The sequence below is a fragment of the Schistocerca cancellata genome, chromosome 8 (assembly GCF_023864275.1).
Source record: "Schistocerca cancellata isolate TAMUIC-IGC-003103 chromosome 8, iqSchCanc2.1, whole genome shotgun sequence".
Classification (NCBI taxonomy): domain Eukaryota; kingdom Metazoa; phylum Arthropoda; class Insecta; order Orthoptera; family Acrididae; genus Schistocerca; species Schistocerca cancellata.
Window position 1 is genome coordinate 230,578,525 of NC_064633.1, and position 18,612 is coordinate 230,597,136.

Sequence of the window (18,612 nt, forward strand, 5' to 3'; positions counted from 1 at the left end):
CGAGGCAGAGGACAGGTAATACTAACATAAAATAACATAATAAATGAAAAATGACTCCCTGATATCTAAATTAAGACGTTTCCGCTAGCAGTTTGTTCCCCACTGCCGCAGAACGCTGCATACTGTATGTTTCCTTACAAATGGTATATCATTGACCATGTATCCAGAACTTTAACAGTTTGCAGTGCAGGGATAGCTGAGGTGAACATGACATTTGATACAGCTTTGATAAGCTGTAAACTAACTCTTTGAACTTATTATGTAGCGTTAATCCAGCGCTTATGAATGGCGCACTTCTTCAGATGGACGATCGTTGAAACCAGGAATTCGATCTACTGCAACACGTTTTCATTACGTAGTTTTCTGGTCTGTCTGTTGCTTGGTACCAATTTAGCATTTGATTCAAAACGAACTTACTGACAATCTTAACTTGAAATTTTAAACACAATTCAGAACTGCATGACACTGCAATGTTAATTCGTTTCTTGACGGTCGGTGCGATGAAAGTGGAGTTGGCCTCTAAAAGTTTGGTAAATTTTGATATCCTGGCTGCCTTGCAAGATTGCTATGATGTTGCGTGTAGTACTGGGATGCACTCCAAGCTGTATACGAGACGATGGACATGTCTAGGTAGGAGAGGGTGGGAAGGGCAGGGGGGTAGGAGGAGGAGGTAGGCGGAATGTTATTTAAGTAAAAAATTTAATCTCATAAAAAGTTTAAAACCCATTGAGAAATTCCATACACGCAATACTAAAAAGCGGGACACAAAAATAAAACAAATTTTTAACACAACACATTACGCTAAATATATAAATAAAACTGTTTTCGGAAGGGTCCGCCTTGAACAAAGCATGGATTTTTCTTTCCTTCTATTATCCAGCCATATGTCGCTGAAGTTTCAGCATCATCAGTGCGATTTTATTTTCTATCTCTTAGGAAGGAGAAATGTTCTTCTCTACTTGTACAAATACAAATTAGCGTTTTTAAGAAATTGTTTACAAATTTGAAAAACAGAAAACTGTGTGTATGGCTTGTTACCACATGCTGTTGTTTTCCTGTATTTTATATTAGCATTACACTTTTTTTCCTTTCACATTTTCTCATCTGCCACAATACAGAACTTGGTGAAGGAAAGTTACTCACTCCTAAATTTTACGACTGGGAATGTTGTGCTTAGGCCTAACATTAATAATCAAATCTATGCCAAAATAGTGTGTGTGTGTGTGTGTGTGTGTGTGTGTGTGGGTGGGTGGGTGGGTGGGTGGGTGGGTGGGTCTGTGTGTGTGTGCGCGCGTGTGTGTGTTTGCATCTGATTGTGTCTGTTTTGCATTATGTTTCACTTACTTTTTTGTTTTCCCCATTATTTTCACTGTGAAAAGGAAGATAACTATCAAATATGGATCCTATAGTCTGTTGTGGTATTGTATTTCTTTCCCCTGTATTTGTCAATCGTTCCCTGATGCTCCCTCTGAAACTCTCTACAACCTAATCTGTTGTTGTTGTTGTTGTTGTTGTTGTGGTCTTCAGCCAGAGACTGGTTTGATGCAGCTCTCCATGCTACTCTATCCTGTGCAAGCATCTTCATCTCCGACTAACTGCTGCAACCTACATCCTTCTGAATCTGCTTAGTGTATTTGTCTCTTGGTCTACCTCTACAATTTTTACCATGCACGATTCCTCCCAATACTAAATTGGTGATCCCTTGGTGCCTCAGAACGTGCCATACTAACCTGTACCTTCTTTAGTCAGATTGTGCCACAATTTCCTCTTCTCCCCAATTCTGTTCAGTACCTCCTCATTAGTTGCATGATCCACCCACCTAATCTTCAGCATTCTTCTGTAGCACCACATTTAGAAATCTCCTATTCTCTTCTTGTCTACACTGTTTATCGTCCATGTTTCACTTTCATACATGTCTATACTCCATACAAATACTTCCAGGAAAGACTTCCTGAGACTTAAATCTATACTCGATGTTAAAAAATTTCTCTTCTTCAGAAACGCTTTCCTTGCCTTAGCCAGTCTACATTTTACATCTTCTCTAACTCGACCATCAGCCGTTACCTTGCTCCTCAAATACCAAACTCACGATTATTTTAAGTGTCTCATTTCCTAATCTAATTCCCTCAGCATCACTTGATTTAATTAGACTACATTCCATTATCCTCGTTTTGCTTTTGTTGAAGTTCATCTTATATCCTCCTTACAAGACACTGTCCATTCCGTTCAGCTGCTCTTCCAGGTCCTTTGTAGTTTATGACAGAATTACAATGTCAGCGGCATACCACAATTTTTTTATTTCTTCTCCATGGATTTTAATTCCTACTCCATATTTTTCTTTTGTTTTCTTTACTGCTTGCTCAATATGCAGATTGAATAACATCGGGGATAGGTTACAACACTGTCTCACTTCCTTCTCAACCACTGCTTCCCTTTCCTGCCCCTCGACTTTTATAACTGCCATCTGGGTTTTGTACAAACTGTAAATAGCTTGTCGCTCCCTGTATTTTACCCTGCCACATTCAGCATTTTAAAGAGAGTATTCCACTCAGCATTGTCAAAAGCTTTTTCTAAGTCTACAAATGCTAGAAGCGTTGGTTTGCCTTTCCTTAATCTATCTTCTAAAATAAGTCGTAGGGTCAGTATTGCCTCGCGTGTTCCAACATTTCTACGGAATTCAAACTGACCTTCCCCGCGTTCGGCTTCTACCAGTTTTTCCATTTGTCTGTAAGGAATTCGTGTTAGTATTTTGCAGCCAGGACTTACTAAAGTGATAGTTCGGTAATTTTCACACCTGTCGACACCTGCTTTCTTTAGGATTGGAATTATTGTATTCTTTTTGAAATCTGAGGGTACCTCTTGCTCACCAGATGGTAGAGGTTTGTCATGGCTGGCTCTCCCAAGGCTATCAGTAGCTCTAATGGAGTTTTGTCTGTTCATGGAGCCTTTTATTCTTAGGTCTATCAGTATCAAATTCTTCACGCAGTATCATATCTCCAATATCATCTTCATGTGCGTCCTCTTCCATTTCCAAAATATCGCCCTCAAGTACATCGCCCTTGTATAGACCCTCTATATCGTTCTGCTTTCCTATCTTTGCTTAGGACTGGTTTTCCATCTGAGCTTTCCTCCGAAGGTTTCTTTAATTTTTCTGTAGGCAGTATCTGTCTTACCCCTAGTGATATATGCCTCTACCTCCTTACATTTCTCCTCTAGCCGTCCTTGATTAGCCATTTTGCACTTCCTGTCGATCTCATTTTTGAAACGTTTGTATTCCTGCTTCATTTACTGCATTTTTATATTTTCTCCTTTCATCAATTGAGTTCAATATGTCTTCTGTTACCCAAGGAATTACTACTTGTCCTTGGCTTTTTATCTACTTGATCCTCTGCGGCCTTCACTATTTCATCTCTCAAAGCTATCCATTTTTCTTCTATTGTATTTCTTTACCCTGTATTTGTCAATCGTTCTCTAATGCTCCCTCTGAAACTCTCTACAACCTAATCTGTTGTTGTTGTTGTTGTGGTCTTCAGCCAGAGACTGGTTTGTTGCAGATATCCTTGCTACTCTATCCTATGCAAGCATCTTCATTTACGAGTAACTGCTGTAACCTACATCCGTCTGTTTCTGCTTAGTGTATTTGTCTCTTGGTCTACCTCTACGATTTTTATCCTGCACGATTCCCCCCCAATACTAAATTGGTGATCCCTTGGTGCCTCAGAATGTGTCCTACTAACCTGTACCTTCTTTCAGTCAGATTGTGCCACAATTTCCTCTTCTCCCCAATTCTGTTCAGTACCTCCTCATTAGTTGCATGATCCACCCACCTAATCTTCAGCATTCTTCTGTACTACCACATTTCGAAAGCTGCCATTCTCTTCTTGTCTAAACTGTTTATCGTCCATGTTTCACTTCCACACAAGGCTATACCCCATACAAATACTCCGAGGAAAGTCTTCCTGAGACTTAAATCTACACTCGATGTTAAAAAATTTCTCTTCTTCAGAAACGCTTTCCTTGCCATAGCCAGTCTACATTTTACATCCTCTCTAACTCGACCATCAGCCGTTATCTTGCTCCCCAAATACCAAAGTCATCGGTGTTGTCATCTCACTCCCAGCCACACACGTCTTAATTCAGTACTGGTGCAATATTACAATTCTGCATTAGTGTTTGAAATTGGCAAAATTGTTGTGAATGTATTAAAATAAAATTTCATACAGCAGGGAGAAACACAAAAGTGGTCATTTTCAACAAATGCAAAGAAAATCAGGCTACCTCCAAAAATGAATTTCTTAAATATAAATAACTACTAACACTGTCATCACGCTCAAGTATCCTCTCCACTGAGGTGTCAAAAGTTATGGTATACATCCTAATATTATGTCAGACCTCCTTTTGCCAAGTGTAGGCCAGAAACTCGGCTGACATGGTCTCAACATGTCGCTGGAAGTCCCATGCAGGAGTATACAGCCTTTTGGACTCTACAATCGTCCATTATTGTGAAAGTGTTGCCGGAGCAACAGTTGATGCACGAACTGAACTCTCGATTATGTCCTATAAATGTTCGATGAGATTCGTGTCAGGCAATGTGGGCAGCCAAATTTTTCGATCAAATTGTCAAGAATGTTCTTCAAACCAACCGCGAACACGTGTGCTCATGGTGCAAACGACGAACTGTCATCCAAAACGTTCCATCGTTGTTGTGAACAAGAAGTCCATGAATGGCTTTAAAAGCCGGCCGGTGTGGCCATGCGGTTAAAGGCGCTTCAGTCTGGAACCGCGTGACCACTGCGGTCGCAGGTTCGAATCCTGCCTCGGGCATGGATGTGTGTGATGTCCTTAGGTTAGTTAGGTGATGACCTCAGAAGTTAAGTCGCATAGTGCTCGGAGCCATTTGAACCATTTGAATGGCTTTAAATGGTCTCGAAGTAGCAGATATAAACAATTCCAGTCAATGATTGTTCATTTGGTCTAGAGGACCCCCTCCATTCAATGTAAACAATGCTCACACCATTATGGAGCCATCACCAGCTTGCAAAGTGCCTTGTTGACAAAATCGGTCCATGAATTCGTGGGATCTGTGCCAAACTTGAACCCTGCTATCAGCTCTTACCAAACGAAATCGGGACACATATGACCAGGTCCCGGTTTTCCAGTAGTCTACGGTCCAACAGATATGGTCATGAGTCCAGGAGAGGCCATTTGAACCATTTGCTCACAATCATTTAGTTTACTGCTAACTATAATCTCTTGCCAATCCAGAACACTGAAGTGTTAGTTTAACTTCGTATTTGGCAGGCTTGAATCATTTTACAGTCAAAATTTTTGTAATTAAGAAAGATCTTGTATCACAACAACAAATGGGAGGTGCAGTACCCAGCTGAGCACCGCTTTCGATTTTTGTAGACTGTCCATCTTCACGCTGGGATGTGAATTATGCTATTGTCAGTTCTGTAGTTCACAGGATGCACAAATTTAATACTAATTAACTGAACTCAATTAAATACATGCGTTTCACTGTGGCAGTTGTAATTAAATGTAGGCATATAAAGAAAAATGCACCTGCAGGAATGACATAGTGATTCAATGTAAATTGGTTGTGTATTTCCGTTCAAAACTAATCTTTGTGAGAAACAGTTGGTCTCTCATTTTTGTACACATCTGGAATAACCTGAAATAATAATAAAGAACAAACATTGGTTCACAGTTTTTATGTCAGGTAGAGCATGGGTGAATGCATACGAGGTAACTTGGCCTGCGAGGCGAAGAGAAACAAGTCATCAGTTCTATACCATTGTCATCTCTGCAGCAACAGAAACACTTCTGATGATCTCCGAATAATTTCTTAGGAAAGTTCGGGAAAGCAATGTTTTCAGAAAATCAGCCAAAAAACTATCTTTGTTGCCGATTTCAATCTCGCTGGAGACGTAGATAGTTTGTCGGTTTTCTGGCTCTTCTTCTACCAAATAACAAGCTGCCAGACCGAAAATCAGAAATAAACTTTTCTGCTTATACCAAAATAATTTTTAGTTTCTGAGATTACACTGTTTAACTGATTTGTGTGTAGATTTGAATGACTGGTTGAAATTTAAATTATCTTCTGAAAAGCCAAAAGATTTTTCTCCCGTAGTTTTCGGCAAACTATCTACGTCTCCAGCGAGATTGAAATCAGCAACAATACGAGACTGGAATAGAAGGGAGAACCGATAGAGGTAGTCAAAGTACCCTCCGCCACACACCGTCAGGTGTCTTGCGGAGTATGGATGTAGATGTAGATGCAGACTTAAAAAGTTCCATGACATGCAACTTTGTTACAAATTGATAATTTCTTTGCTGTTCGCAAAATGTAGCTATTTATTCGTTATAATACCGCTGGTATTGTTTTTAGATGTTTTGAAATGTAACCTCCTTCAAAAAAACTGTTTTACTTTATTGGTTGTAATATAGTTATGCGACAGCCGTGCCAAATTCTAGCACTGGACTCGAAAACTCTGCCCAAACACAACGCCAAAAATTGGAGGGAAAGACTTGGTAGATTATTCTTGGGTGGAAAAAAAATTATTCCTGGCTCCAGTTCACAAAAAACTTGAGATTATGAAACAATTTATTAAAGTCATACAAAAGATGAAGACGTATGTGCCCAGTACGTTGTCGAAGCTATCAAAAACCAAGTTGAAAGAGTTTTCGTCAGCCCTGACATTAGTAAACTAACAAAAGATGAAAAAACTGAAGACAGGCTGAAAAACATTCAAAGATGAGCTTGGATATGCTTTAAATCTGAACGTAATTCCCTGTATTCGCTAGTGCTAGGTGAAATGTATTGGACAACTCAATTAGTCATTCTTCTCTCTCATTCCTGTTACCTAGCCCATGTTCTCTCATAACACTTTCTTCTGCTCCTTCCATTAACACCGCGTTCCAATTCCCCATGACTATTACATTTTCATCCCCTTTTACGTACTGAGGTACCCTTTTAATATCCTCATTTACTTTATCTCTTCATCTTCTCTTTCGATGTCGACATGTATATCTGAATTATTGTTATCGATGCTGGTTTGTTGTCGATTCTGATGAGACCAATCCTATCATTGAGCTGTTCACGGAAATTCACTTTCTGCGCTATCTTCCTGTTCATAACGAATTTCAGCCATTTTATACAATTTTCTGCTGCTGTAGATATTATCCCATGTTCATATGATCAGATATCCTTTTTTTCCATTTCACTTAACAGACTGACCCTTGTATTTCCATTTTCGATGTGAAGAAATCGAAAAAGAAATGGATATCGGAAGGACTGACTGAGCGTATAGAAAAGTCAAAACAACCTTCGGTGAAGTAAAAAGCGTTGGTGGTAACATAGAGAGCGCAATGGGAATTCCACTGTTAAATGTAGAGGAGAAAGCGTATACGTGGAAAGAGTGACTGAAGGCCTCTATGAGGGGGAGGGGATGGGGTGACGGGGCGGGGGGACTTATCTGATGACGTGGTAGAAGAAGAAACTGGAATCCATATGGAAGAGACAGTGTTCAAATCGGAAATTAAAACAGCGTTGGAAGACTTAAAATTAAACAAGGCAGAAGGATGGATAACATTCCAGCGGAATTTCTAAAATCTTTGGCGGACGTGGCAACAAAATAGCTGTGCACATCGGTGTGTAGAATGTATGAGACTGGCGATATACAATCAGAAATTCGGAAAAACATCATAAACACAATTTCGAAGATCGTTCTCTCATTATCACAAAATATCAACACCACTCTCGTCGCAAGGAAGTTACACGACTTTCTACATACCTTGACCTGTGTCCACCACTTACAAGTGTGAAGGGTTGTAGAGTGCTCCACCACAAAAACGATGCAAATCAGCCAGGGTTGATGCACACTTCCACGTACAATCGTCACAAACTGTTCTCAGAGCTGTTCCCCCAAACCACCAGAACTGATAGACACCTTGGACACGTGATTCTAGAGACTGGTTGAATGGGCACAGAGCACAACCCACAGTCTGCCCAAGTTCGCTGTCACATCGTAACCGTCCATCTCCGTCTCGGCTGTCGATCCACGCTCCACCCGCCACCGCGCTGTCTAGGACTCGATAGCGCCACGTGACCCCGTCGTGCCGTCGGGCGGCGAAGATCACGAACTCCAACCCTTACAGGAGGAGGAAGACGGAAAGGAGGCAGCACCAGTACCTACACGGCACTACAGCAAGAACCCAGTGTGAGAATTGTCGTACAATCAGCTTAACAGCTCATATTTCCAATTTTCTGACAAGAATAATATACAGAAGAATGGGAAAGAAAATTGATGATATGTTAGATGACGATCAGATTGCCTTTAGGAAAGGTGAAGGCAACAGAGAGGCAGTTCTGATGTTGCGGTTGATAATGAAAGCAAGACTGAAGAAAAATAAAGACACGTGTTAAGATCTGTCGACTTGGAAAAAGCGCTGCACAATGTAAAACGGTGCAAGATGTTCGAAATCCTGAGGAAAGTACGGGTAAGCTATAGGGAAAGACCCAAGAAGGAACAATAAGACTGGAAGATCAACAACGAAGTGCACTGATTAAAAAGTGTGTAAGACAGGGATGTAGTCTTTCGCCTTCTTTTCTATCTATACGTCGTTAAGTCCCATAAGATTTCACAAACATTTCTATCTATACGTCGAAGCAGCAATAATGGAAGTAAAAGAACGGTTCAAGAGTGGGATTAAAATTCAAGGTGAAATGACATCAATGATTAGATTCGATGATGCCACTGCTATCCTAAAAGGAAGTGAAGAACAGGATCCGTTGAATGGAATGAACTGTCTAATGAGTACAGAATATGGATTGAGAGTACATTAAGTTTAGGAATTCTGCTACGTAGGCAGCAAAGTAATCTATGAGGACAGACCAAAGAGAATATAAAAACACACTAGCTGTAGTGAAAAAGACATTTCTGGCCGAGAGAAGTCTACTAGTACGAAACATAAGTATTAATCTGAGGAAGAAATTTCTTAAAATATACGTTTGGAGCGAAGCATTGTATGGCAGTGAGACAAGAACTATGGGAAAACTGAAACAAAAGAGAATAGAAGCATTTGAGATGCAGTCCAACAGAAGAATGTTAAAAATTAGGTGGACTGATAAGGTAAGGAATGAGGAGGTTCTCCGCAGAATCGACGAGGAAAGGAGTACATGGAAAACGCTGTCAAGAAGAAGGGACAGGATGATAGGACGTCTGCTAAGACGTCCGCGAATAACTTACATGGCACTGTATGGAGCTATAGAGGGTAAAAACAGCAGAGGCAGACAGACATTGAAATACATATAGCGCATAATTGAGGATGTAGGTTGCAGTTGTTGTTCTGAGATGAAAGGATTGGCACAGGAGAGGAATTTGTGGCGGGCTGCACTAAACCAAAAATAAGACTGATGAAAAAAAAAACGCTTTTAACAAATTTTCAACAAATTTCTAAGCATCTATGAAGACGTTGATCATGAGAATATGGTAAGATTCCGTTTGGTAACTTTAAAACATTGGCTGCCTCAAAGAACTTGAAGCTGCACATCCTGGTCTCCCATGTCAGCTATTTTCCCAAAAATCTCGGTGCTGTGAGTGAGGCACAGGGAGAAAATAACCATCAAAGGATTAAACAAAGGTGCCGGCCGGGGTGGCCGAGCGGTTCTAGGCGCTACAGTCTGGAACCGCGCGACCGCTACGGTAGCAGGTTCGAATCCTGCCTCGGGCATGGGTGTGTGTGATGTCTTTAGGTTAGTTATGTTTAAGTAGTTCTAAGTTCTAGGGGACTGATGACCTCAGAAGTTAAGTCCCATAGTGCTCAGAGCCATTTGAACCATTTTTGATTAAACAAATGGAGCGGAAGTATCAAGGTCGATGGGACATCAGCATGCTAGTTGAGTACTGCTGGATGACGCGCAGGAAGTGTCCTCAGGCATCGAAGAAAAGGTTAGAAACGAAGCTTTGAGGAAGGATAACGAGAGAGATTTATGCCTGCACATTAGTACTGAAGAACACTTCGTTATACTGTTAGGAGAGTTTTATTTTAACATGTTTCTTAATAAAAAAAATTTTAATGTATTTGTTTAGCGTGAATTTTCTGAATCTTCATCACTACTTCATGCACAAATATTGTATTGTAGAAATGAACCCTTGCCATTCCTGAACTTAACTCGCCAAAAAACATTACAATCACCTAAACGTATTTTACAATAATTGCAGCGTTCATACAATTTTAGACCTGGTTATTTTTCAACTGCGTAATTTGCCAACTGCGTTTTCTTATGCGTCTACACCACTGCCACATATCAATACTTATATGGTAGTCCTGTAATGCTACTTGAGTATGACAAAGGACTGCACACTGTACAGACCGCTTAGAGGACAAAAGGGCGTAATATCTTATAATTTGTGATGATTTGAACACAGTCCTCTCATCGATATATAATATTTAATTGAGATAATATTTCGTTGTACACTTATCATGATAATTTGCAATTCATTTTTATCGATATTGTACCTATTTTATAGTGTTCTTTGGTAAAAAATCAACATTATTTTTGTGGACTTGCATTAACCATAGCTTCTGAAATTTTGTTTTAGATCACGACTCTTATTTACCTTTTATGAAGTTGTCATACGCTGGTTCAACCCACGTCTGTACATCACAATTTAAGTTTTACGTGATTTCCTTAAATCTGCTGAGATAAATTCTGGGAACTTTCCTTTGAAAGGGCTTACCTGATTTCCTTATCCATTCTTCCTAATTAGAGCCTCTGCTTCGTCTATAATGACCTGTTGGTTGACGGGATGTTTAAGTGTAATCGCCCTTCCCTTCTTTTGTCCATTGAATGTATGTGTCACATGAAGTTTAAATGCTGGTGATTATCACATTTACCACTTACCGAGTACACTGTCGAGAATAATAATGGTAAACCGTAGAAACGCCTTCATCAAAGAACGTTGGTCTTCTTGAATGTGGCGAGTAGTTCATTTCAAAGCGATCCTATTTGACACGATAAAACTGATATTTGAGGTGATTTCTTCGAAGACATTCCGTACACGATATAAATGTTTCGGGTTGCCTCCACTGCCTTCAGCCATCCATCGAATCCAAAGAGAAGGAAATGTCACAGACTGAAGACATCTATCCATCTTACTCTGCGTTTTCTAACGGCTAAACAACACTCCCTATAAACTTCCAAACATGGAACATTCAACAAGTCACTGTAAGAAAAACGTTCGAACATCAAATAAAAATAACAATTGCTAAATACACTTCAGAAAGAAAATTACACACGTCGTACGGTGCTAAGACCATTGCGCAACAGGAATGGTGCATTGTCAGAAGAGAACACATGTTCTGGGTATCCTAAAGTCGCAGTTCTCCTACGGTAAGGATAACAGGTGCATGCCAGTGTGAGAGTGAAGTGGCGATGCAGCTATACGTCCTCATCGTCGGAAAAAGATGAGGTATACGGTATAGTACGATTATTGTGCGTAAAACGTAAAAATTGGACACAGATTCACCGTGAAATTGCGGCGGTATACGCACCAAATGCCATGTCGCTTCTAGCCGTACTGAAAAATGCCAACAGTTTGACTAAGGTCGCACAGACGCTCATGATCATGATGGCGTATTTAATCTGGTGTTTTCCTGGCTATTTTTTATTGATGGTCGTATTAAAAGTTCGATGTACTTACGTGGCTTCTTTCTTGTTAAGTTCTACCAGTATATTTTATTATATTTCTCACGGACGTGGAAGAAGACAAAATAATCCATGATCCAGGTTAAATAAACTTTACTTTTACCATGAACTAAACGTCGCTGATTTACTTCTGGCAGAAATTAATCGAAGATAAAAAACGTATTTCATCATCCGGTTTCATAGTCCTGGGCCTTTCAAACTGAAATGTACTTTGGTTATATTTTAAAACTACATTTTCGTTTGTCGATTATTGAACAATGGACTGCACTATGAAGCGATTTAACAGTTATCGTTTCTCAATGCAGTTTCATAATGAATCAATGAAGGTTAATTAAATTGATGTTTCATATAACAAGTCTTGAATTCCACTTTAAATAAAACTGAAACACTTTCCTAGTTACCTTTCTTCATATAGCGTCTTCGTGACATAGGTAGGTTGGCTTTCAGAAATTAAAGTTTTCGGTCCTTTTAATCTCTTATATTTTCACAACTCAAGATACTTATCACTCATACGAGCTAAAATTGAACCAAAATGAACACTCAATGAGCAAACCAGGTGATCGAAAAAAAAATGAGCTAACAGAATGATCTGAACAAAGTTAGGGCGAGAGTAATCCTATTAGAGAATATTTCTAAGCAGCTCCACATTTGCTTGTAATTAATCTAAAATGTGTACTCTTTTACTGATAGAGCCAGTAGAGCGACAGGTGCTTATAGTAATGACTAATCGTAAACCTTAACCCACTTCTGAAAATATTCGAATGCTATTCGATTCTTTCGGGAGCGCAACATTACAGGTGGCATGTCATATGACAATCTGTTGACTCTTGCAAGCGCTTGTTTTCAAGATGTTACTGAAGAAGGCTGAAAAGGTCACTGCAAAAAGGTACAATAGCTTTAGCAGGAATACTGGAGGCATGACGGTGAGATGGAAATAGCCATAGACAACCTCACTGTCGACGTCGGCACTTCAGATACTCAGTGACTAATCAGAGAAAACGATTACGTGTGAAAGTGAAACTGTTAGTGCTTCGGTATTATTAGAAGCTTCAGCAAAATTGGCCTGTTTTATTCTCGTTTTATCATACATTTGTGTTGGATGTTATTATAGCTTTGCTGAAATGTGTGGCACCCAGTAAACTTAAAAAATAAACAGTAAGTCAGTATCTTCCATTCCTAGTGTCGTAAATTGTTCTTTTATCTACTTCTAATTCTGCATTTATTTTGATACGGTGACTGATAACGTAGGACGCTAATGTCTTTATTTAATATGTCAGTACAAACTGATATCAATTGCGATAGCACCAAGCATTTAACTGACGATTAACTCTGTCCTACACATAGCTGCTTTCGTTGAAGTTTAAGAAACACGTTTGTGCTGCCTGTACTGCGCGTTTTCAGTACATGGGGACGGAGCTCGTTCCCCTTCTCACCTCGCCTCGCCCATCAGCAGCCCTAGTGCTCGCTCCCCGTTCCCTGCACCCCCCGCTGGGAGATGCCAAGTAATAGTTCGCGTATACTAACATCCTTAGTAAATAAGTTGTACAGTACTACAATATATAATGCCACCTGTGGCCGATGGCAATGCACGAGCAACATCACGAAATACCAGTCGTAATGGTTTTGTAGGAATGATACGATGTAGCTACTTTCTGTCTTTTGCATGTTATGCAGGTTCTTAATACAGTAGGTACCCTTCTCTTCAAGTATGGATAATAATAGTGCCGATACAATTTGGCTGAACACTTCTCAGACGCGAAATGTCCCCACATGTGATGAATAAACCAAATGAAACTTAAAAGACATTTCAAAGGGATGCAAACTTTTCTTGTATTAACTACATTGCTAGTCTTGTTGAATAGTACATCAGCATACAAGTTTGTCCTTCATTGTAACAACTGGATCATTGTCTTAAAGTAAAATTTGCTTAATTTTACTCCACTGAGGATCATTATCTCGTAAACTTCACATGTTTCTACACATGTTTAGGTATTGTTGCCGAAATGGTGTATTTTTAACTAGTAAGACTTTGAAACTGGATAACTGCTCTATTATTTCACAGAGTTTACGTAGACCTCGTAGTAGTCTTGAAAGTGCATCTGGCACGGTATGGTCCTTTTCTTTTGCATGGATTATTTCTAAGCCAGAACTTTGCAATACCAATGCCCATATGGCAAGCCTCGAATAGAGTAGTCGATGAGATAATAAGAAGACACTGACTGGTGGTCACAGTACACTTTAGTTCGTTTGCCATACACGAAACAAATTTTTCGAAAGCACATTTTATGGCAAGTACTTCCAGTTCTGTTACACTACAGCCTCTCTTGCAGTTGGACAAAATCTGGTTGGCAAAACCTATCATTCTGATCTCCTGTTGCTCATAATTCTTAGTTACTTGAAATAAGCAAGCACCTAATCCTGTTAGCAGAGCATCGGCAGCTAAGCAAAAATCCTCATTCATATTTGGGTGATGAAAAATATCTAATTCTACCACGGAAGTTTTTATTTCTTCATAACCTTCTACACATTATGGTGACCAGTACTGTGCCTTGTTCTTCAGTAGTACACTCAACAGACCATTGTTCAACAGTGGAGTGGGCACGAATTTACAGAAAAACAAAGCAATGCCCAGAAATGATTTTAGCTGTTTCTTCACAGTGGAATGTGGGAAATCCCTCATTAGGAACTGGTTTTATTCCTAATGATGTTATAATATGACCTAAAAACTTAATTTGATTCTTACCAACGTTAGATATCATAAGGTTTGCAGTATCGCCATATTATGCGAACTTTTCAAATACTCTTTTCAGTAATTCAGGGTGTTCTTCTAATGTTTATGTGGCGATTGATACATCATCTACTTCGAGAGTAACTTTATCAAGCAGCTCTGATCTCAATACAGTGACCAGCGCTGCGATATAAATGCCTCCACTCACGTTTAGACCAAACAGCATTACCCGAAACTGATAGCTCCTACCAGAGAATATGAAGGCTGGGTGCTTCCTGGATTCCACTCTTCAGAATTTGTGTAATAGATCCTCTAAGTTTCACAGTTGCATCTGGACAGATACAGTTTTCGTGTTAATTTCCCACACATCCAAAACCAAGCAAATACTACGATCTGACTGGATCACAGAGAGTAATGGAGTACTCTACAAAGAATTTCCAGCTCAATGATCTGTCAGTCTAACATTTTGCGAATCTCTTTGGTCACTGCTTCTTTTTTGGAAGAAATTACAGGGAAAGAAGACTGACAGAAGGTTCTATGTGGGTCAACTTCCATATGGTACATGTAACCTTTTGCAATTCCAGGCTTATCGTCAAATTCCTTAACATAAGTATTGAACAGATTATGAAGTTCCTTTCGTTGCTCCTCTAGCAGATACATGGATTCAGGTATTTTCTTAGTTATAAGTTCTGAAATCTCTACCTCCTTCCCATTATGGGCATCACACAAACTAAATTCAGATTAATGTTCAATACCACTGGACTGACGCATTTTATGTCAATTAGCTGGCAGTGTTTGGTGCGAGATTCTGATATTTTCATAAGGTCTAGGCTTATATTGTTAGCTTTACTTTCTAAAACTGATATTCCTGCCTCGGGCTTTCCTCTGGCACACGAAATCCCATACTCAAATACAAGAGACCGATAATATATTCAATATCAAGAAGGTGCTTTTGAGTACTTCCTTCTGGATTACAACATCAACCTGTGTTTGAAACTTTACAGTCTGTGACTGCCCTCCAAAAGCTCCTGTAATATTAAATTTCCGAACAGGGAAAATTGGAATCTTACTTTTTTAAAGTGAGATGCTTGTACAAATTAGAGCTCACAACGAAAGTAGTAACTCCAGTATCTATAATTATATCTACAGGTATGTCATTGATAGATGCTTTGATCATAGCCTGTACCAAATTGTCTTTGTCTGACTTACACTTTCTAGGGTCATTCTAAGTTCATACTGTAACTTTGGGCCGTCGTTTTATAGTAACATTAGTACCAGTTTCCATCATCGACTCCCTCATTCTTTGCGACCATCCTCAGGAGGCAAATATTGGTCATTTTCAGTTTTCCATATGGGTCTGTCCGTCACGGGATTCTTCCGTAACGTCTACTGTGCGTACACTATGACCCATCTGCTGCCACGGTTTTGAGGTACTTGGTATCGGTGACATGCTATTACCGTGGCAATTGTTGTTGCATATGTAAATGCGGTTCAGTAGCGACAGCAGCAGCAGAAAGCTGCCAAGAACCCTGATTACAATTTTGCTGCCATTGTTTATTCACGTTTCGATTATCAGGGTAATAACTCCCATTGTTATAGTTGCCATTATATTTTCTTTTGCGGCTGTTATGGTTGAGTTGTTGGTACTGGTTTGAATTATGTTTTTAGAGGACTGGAAGCTCTGATTAAAATTATGGGTATAGCCAGCTCATATGCACCGTTTTCATTCCCGTTCCCACTCCCATTTCCATGGCCATTTTTATTTCGGTCATAGTTATTATTATTCATATTCTGGTTACGACCATTATTACAGTTGTGATTATTTTCCCTAGAACATCCACGAAAATTTTTATTATTCTCATTTCCGTTCATTTGTTTGACGTCCTCTTGAATCAAACCAAGGATATTAACTACCGATAAAAAATATTCAAGATCGGTATCTGGCATGTAAATCAATTTCTCTTGAATATTGACAAGGATGTTCGCTTTCAATATTCGCAGTGCCTCGCGAGGTGAAATACGTTCTCCCCAATAGCGTGTTTTATTAATGCAGCGCTTGTAATATTTCCGTAAGCTACCTTTCTTGGAACTGTAGTATTCAGTACTATAAACCTCTTCTCCCAACATTTCTTGTTTGGTAGCAGACGAAAATTTCGTAACGATCATGCGTTCTAAATCTTCGTACGTATCAGACAAATCCATAACTTCAATTACCCATTAGGCAGCATCGCCGATTACGTGCGTCACAACAAACTGTACTTTATGATGTTCGTTTCAGATAGTGGGAAGATGTTCCTAACTACTATTTGATTTGGGATATCCTTCTCTGAAGAACAAGTTGGGAACTGTCGATTTTTAATACTGCTCTGTTCAAGTTTTAATAATGACAGAGACGAACAGAAACTTTTTGGCTCATCTACGCTTTCCGAATACGTTCTCATATGGTCTGCTCATTGCTGTATCTGCACTGAGGAGATTCACTTCCGCTTTACTTCGTTTTATTTTTAAAAAATGCCCTGTTCTTTGCTGTTACTTTTTACTAACTGGGATATCGGTTCCACGTGATTCAACATTTGGTTACTTTCTTCCTGCAATTTAGGAAGTTCAAGTGCTACTTTGTCTTTAATTTGCCGAAATTCGGCTTTGAAATCTTCGATCATGGCTTGCACAACCTTATCTGAGCCTTTATTAGCTTACGGAGTAGCAGAAGCTATTTCGGAATTTACTTTTGTACTAATTTCAGCAAGTTTGTTCTAGATCTATTCGGACATCTCATCTTCCCCGGTTTCGACTTTGTTTCATGAGTTATTCGTCTACGTTTTTCTTGGTTTCTGCTTCAAGATGCCACAATTCGTCAGTCACTGACTCGACAGTCTTTACAGTCTGAGATTGTCTCTCTTGGAAACGCCCTACGTCTAATTTTAACTGAGCTACTAGGGTTCATATGATTCAAATGGCTCTGAGCACTATGGGACTTAACATCTGAGGTCATCAGTCCCCTAGAACTTAGAACTACTTAAACCTAACAAACATAAAGACATCACACACATCCATGCCCGAGACAGGATTCGAACCTGCGACCGTAGCGGTCGCGCGGTTCCAGACTGAAGCGCCTAGAACCGCTCGGCCACAACGGCCGGCTGCTACTAAGGTTGGTAAACTTCCATACGTCCTATTCATTTCAGGAAAATCGTTACGAACCTGATATAAGTCGCCAAAGACCTTTTCATCTCTTTCCGTGAATTTTGTAACTCGCTATGCTTCCCTTTCTCTTTCCTTTCCTTCCTGTATCTTTTCACTTTCTTTATCTTTCTCCACTAGTTCAGCGAATTATTGCTTATCCCTTTCTTCCTGTCTCATTTCCCTTTCTCTCCCTTCTATGCAGGTTCAGCGAGTAACCGCTTATCCCTTTCTTCCTGTGTTTGATCTAATCTCATTAGAAAAGCCTTAAACGGATCAGACGCCTTCTGCCAGATAGGTACTTCGTCTGATTTTGCAACTGATTCTATATGTTTCTCAGTCTTTGGGGGAGAACGGTTTCTGAATTAGGGTCACAATGTTTAATAACCGAGGCAGAAGTACCTGACACAAAGGTATAGACTCTGTTAACTGCTGGCATGGATACGCTCTCTATTTCATTATAATCAAAATCTGCTAAATTTTTTCGTTATACGAGATCTGTAAGGCTATCGGCATGCACCCTTCCGCTTCTGGTCCTAACAATTGCCATATGAACACGAAGCATTAGATACTATCCTGGTAAGTGCAATGTACTACCGCCAAAATTCCCAATAAACTCTCAAAAATCTATTCCATATCGATGTTAATACACATCTAACTAGTCAACATTACTGCATTAGTGCTCATCAAGATGAAGATGCTACGCAAAAGGCAAGTTTTCAAATACCAGCATATTCATCTTTCGTAGTCGTGACCAGATTCAACAGCAATACTTCAGTATTCAGATAAACCTTCACTGGTGAAAGATTCTCTTAGTGAAGCTATGTTGAAATTATGAATTAATAAGAGACAGGAACATGAAACAAAAACAGTCACAGATTAGTTAAATACACACAAATAATTTCACTTCACTAATTGTTCATGATTTTACAAGTAATAAAGTCTTCAAATAAACGATAATTACCCATAATGTAGTTTGCTGTTTTAGTTC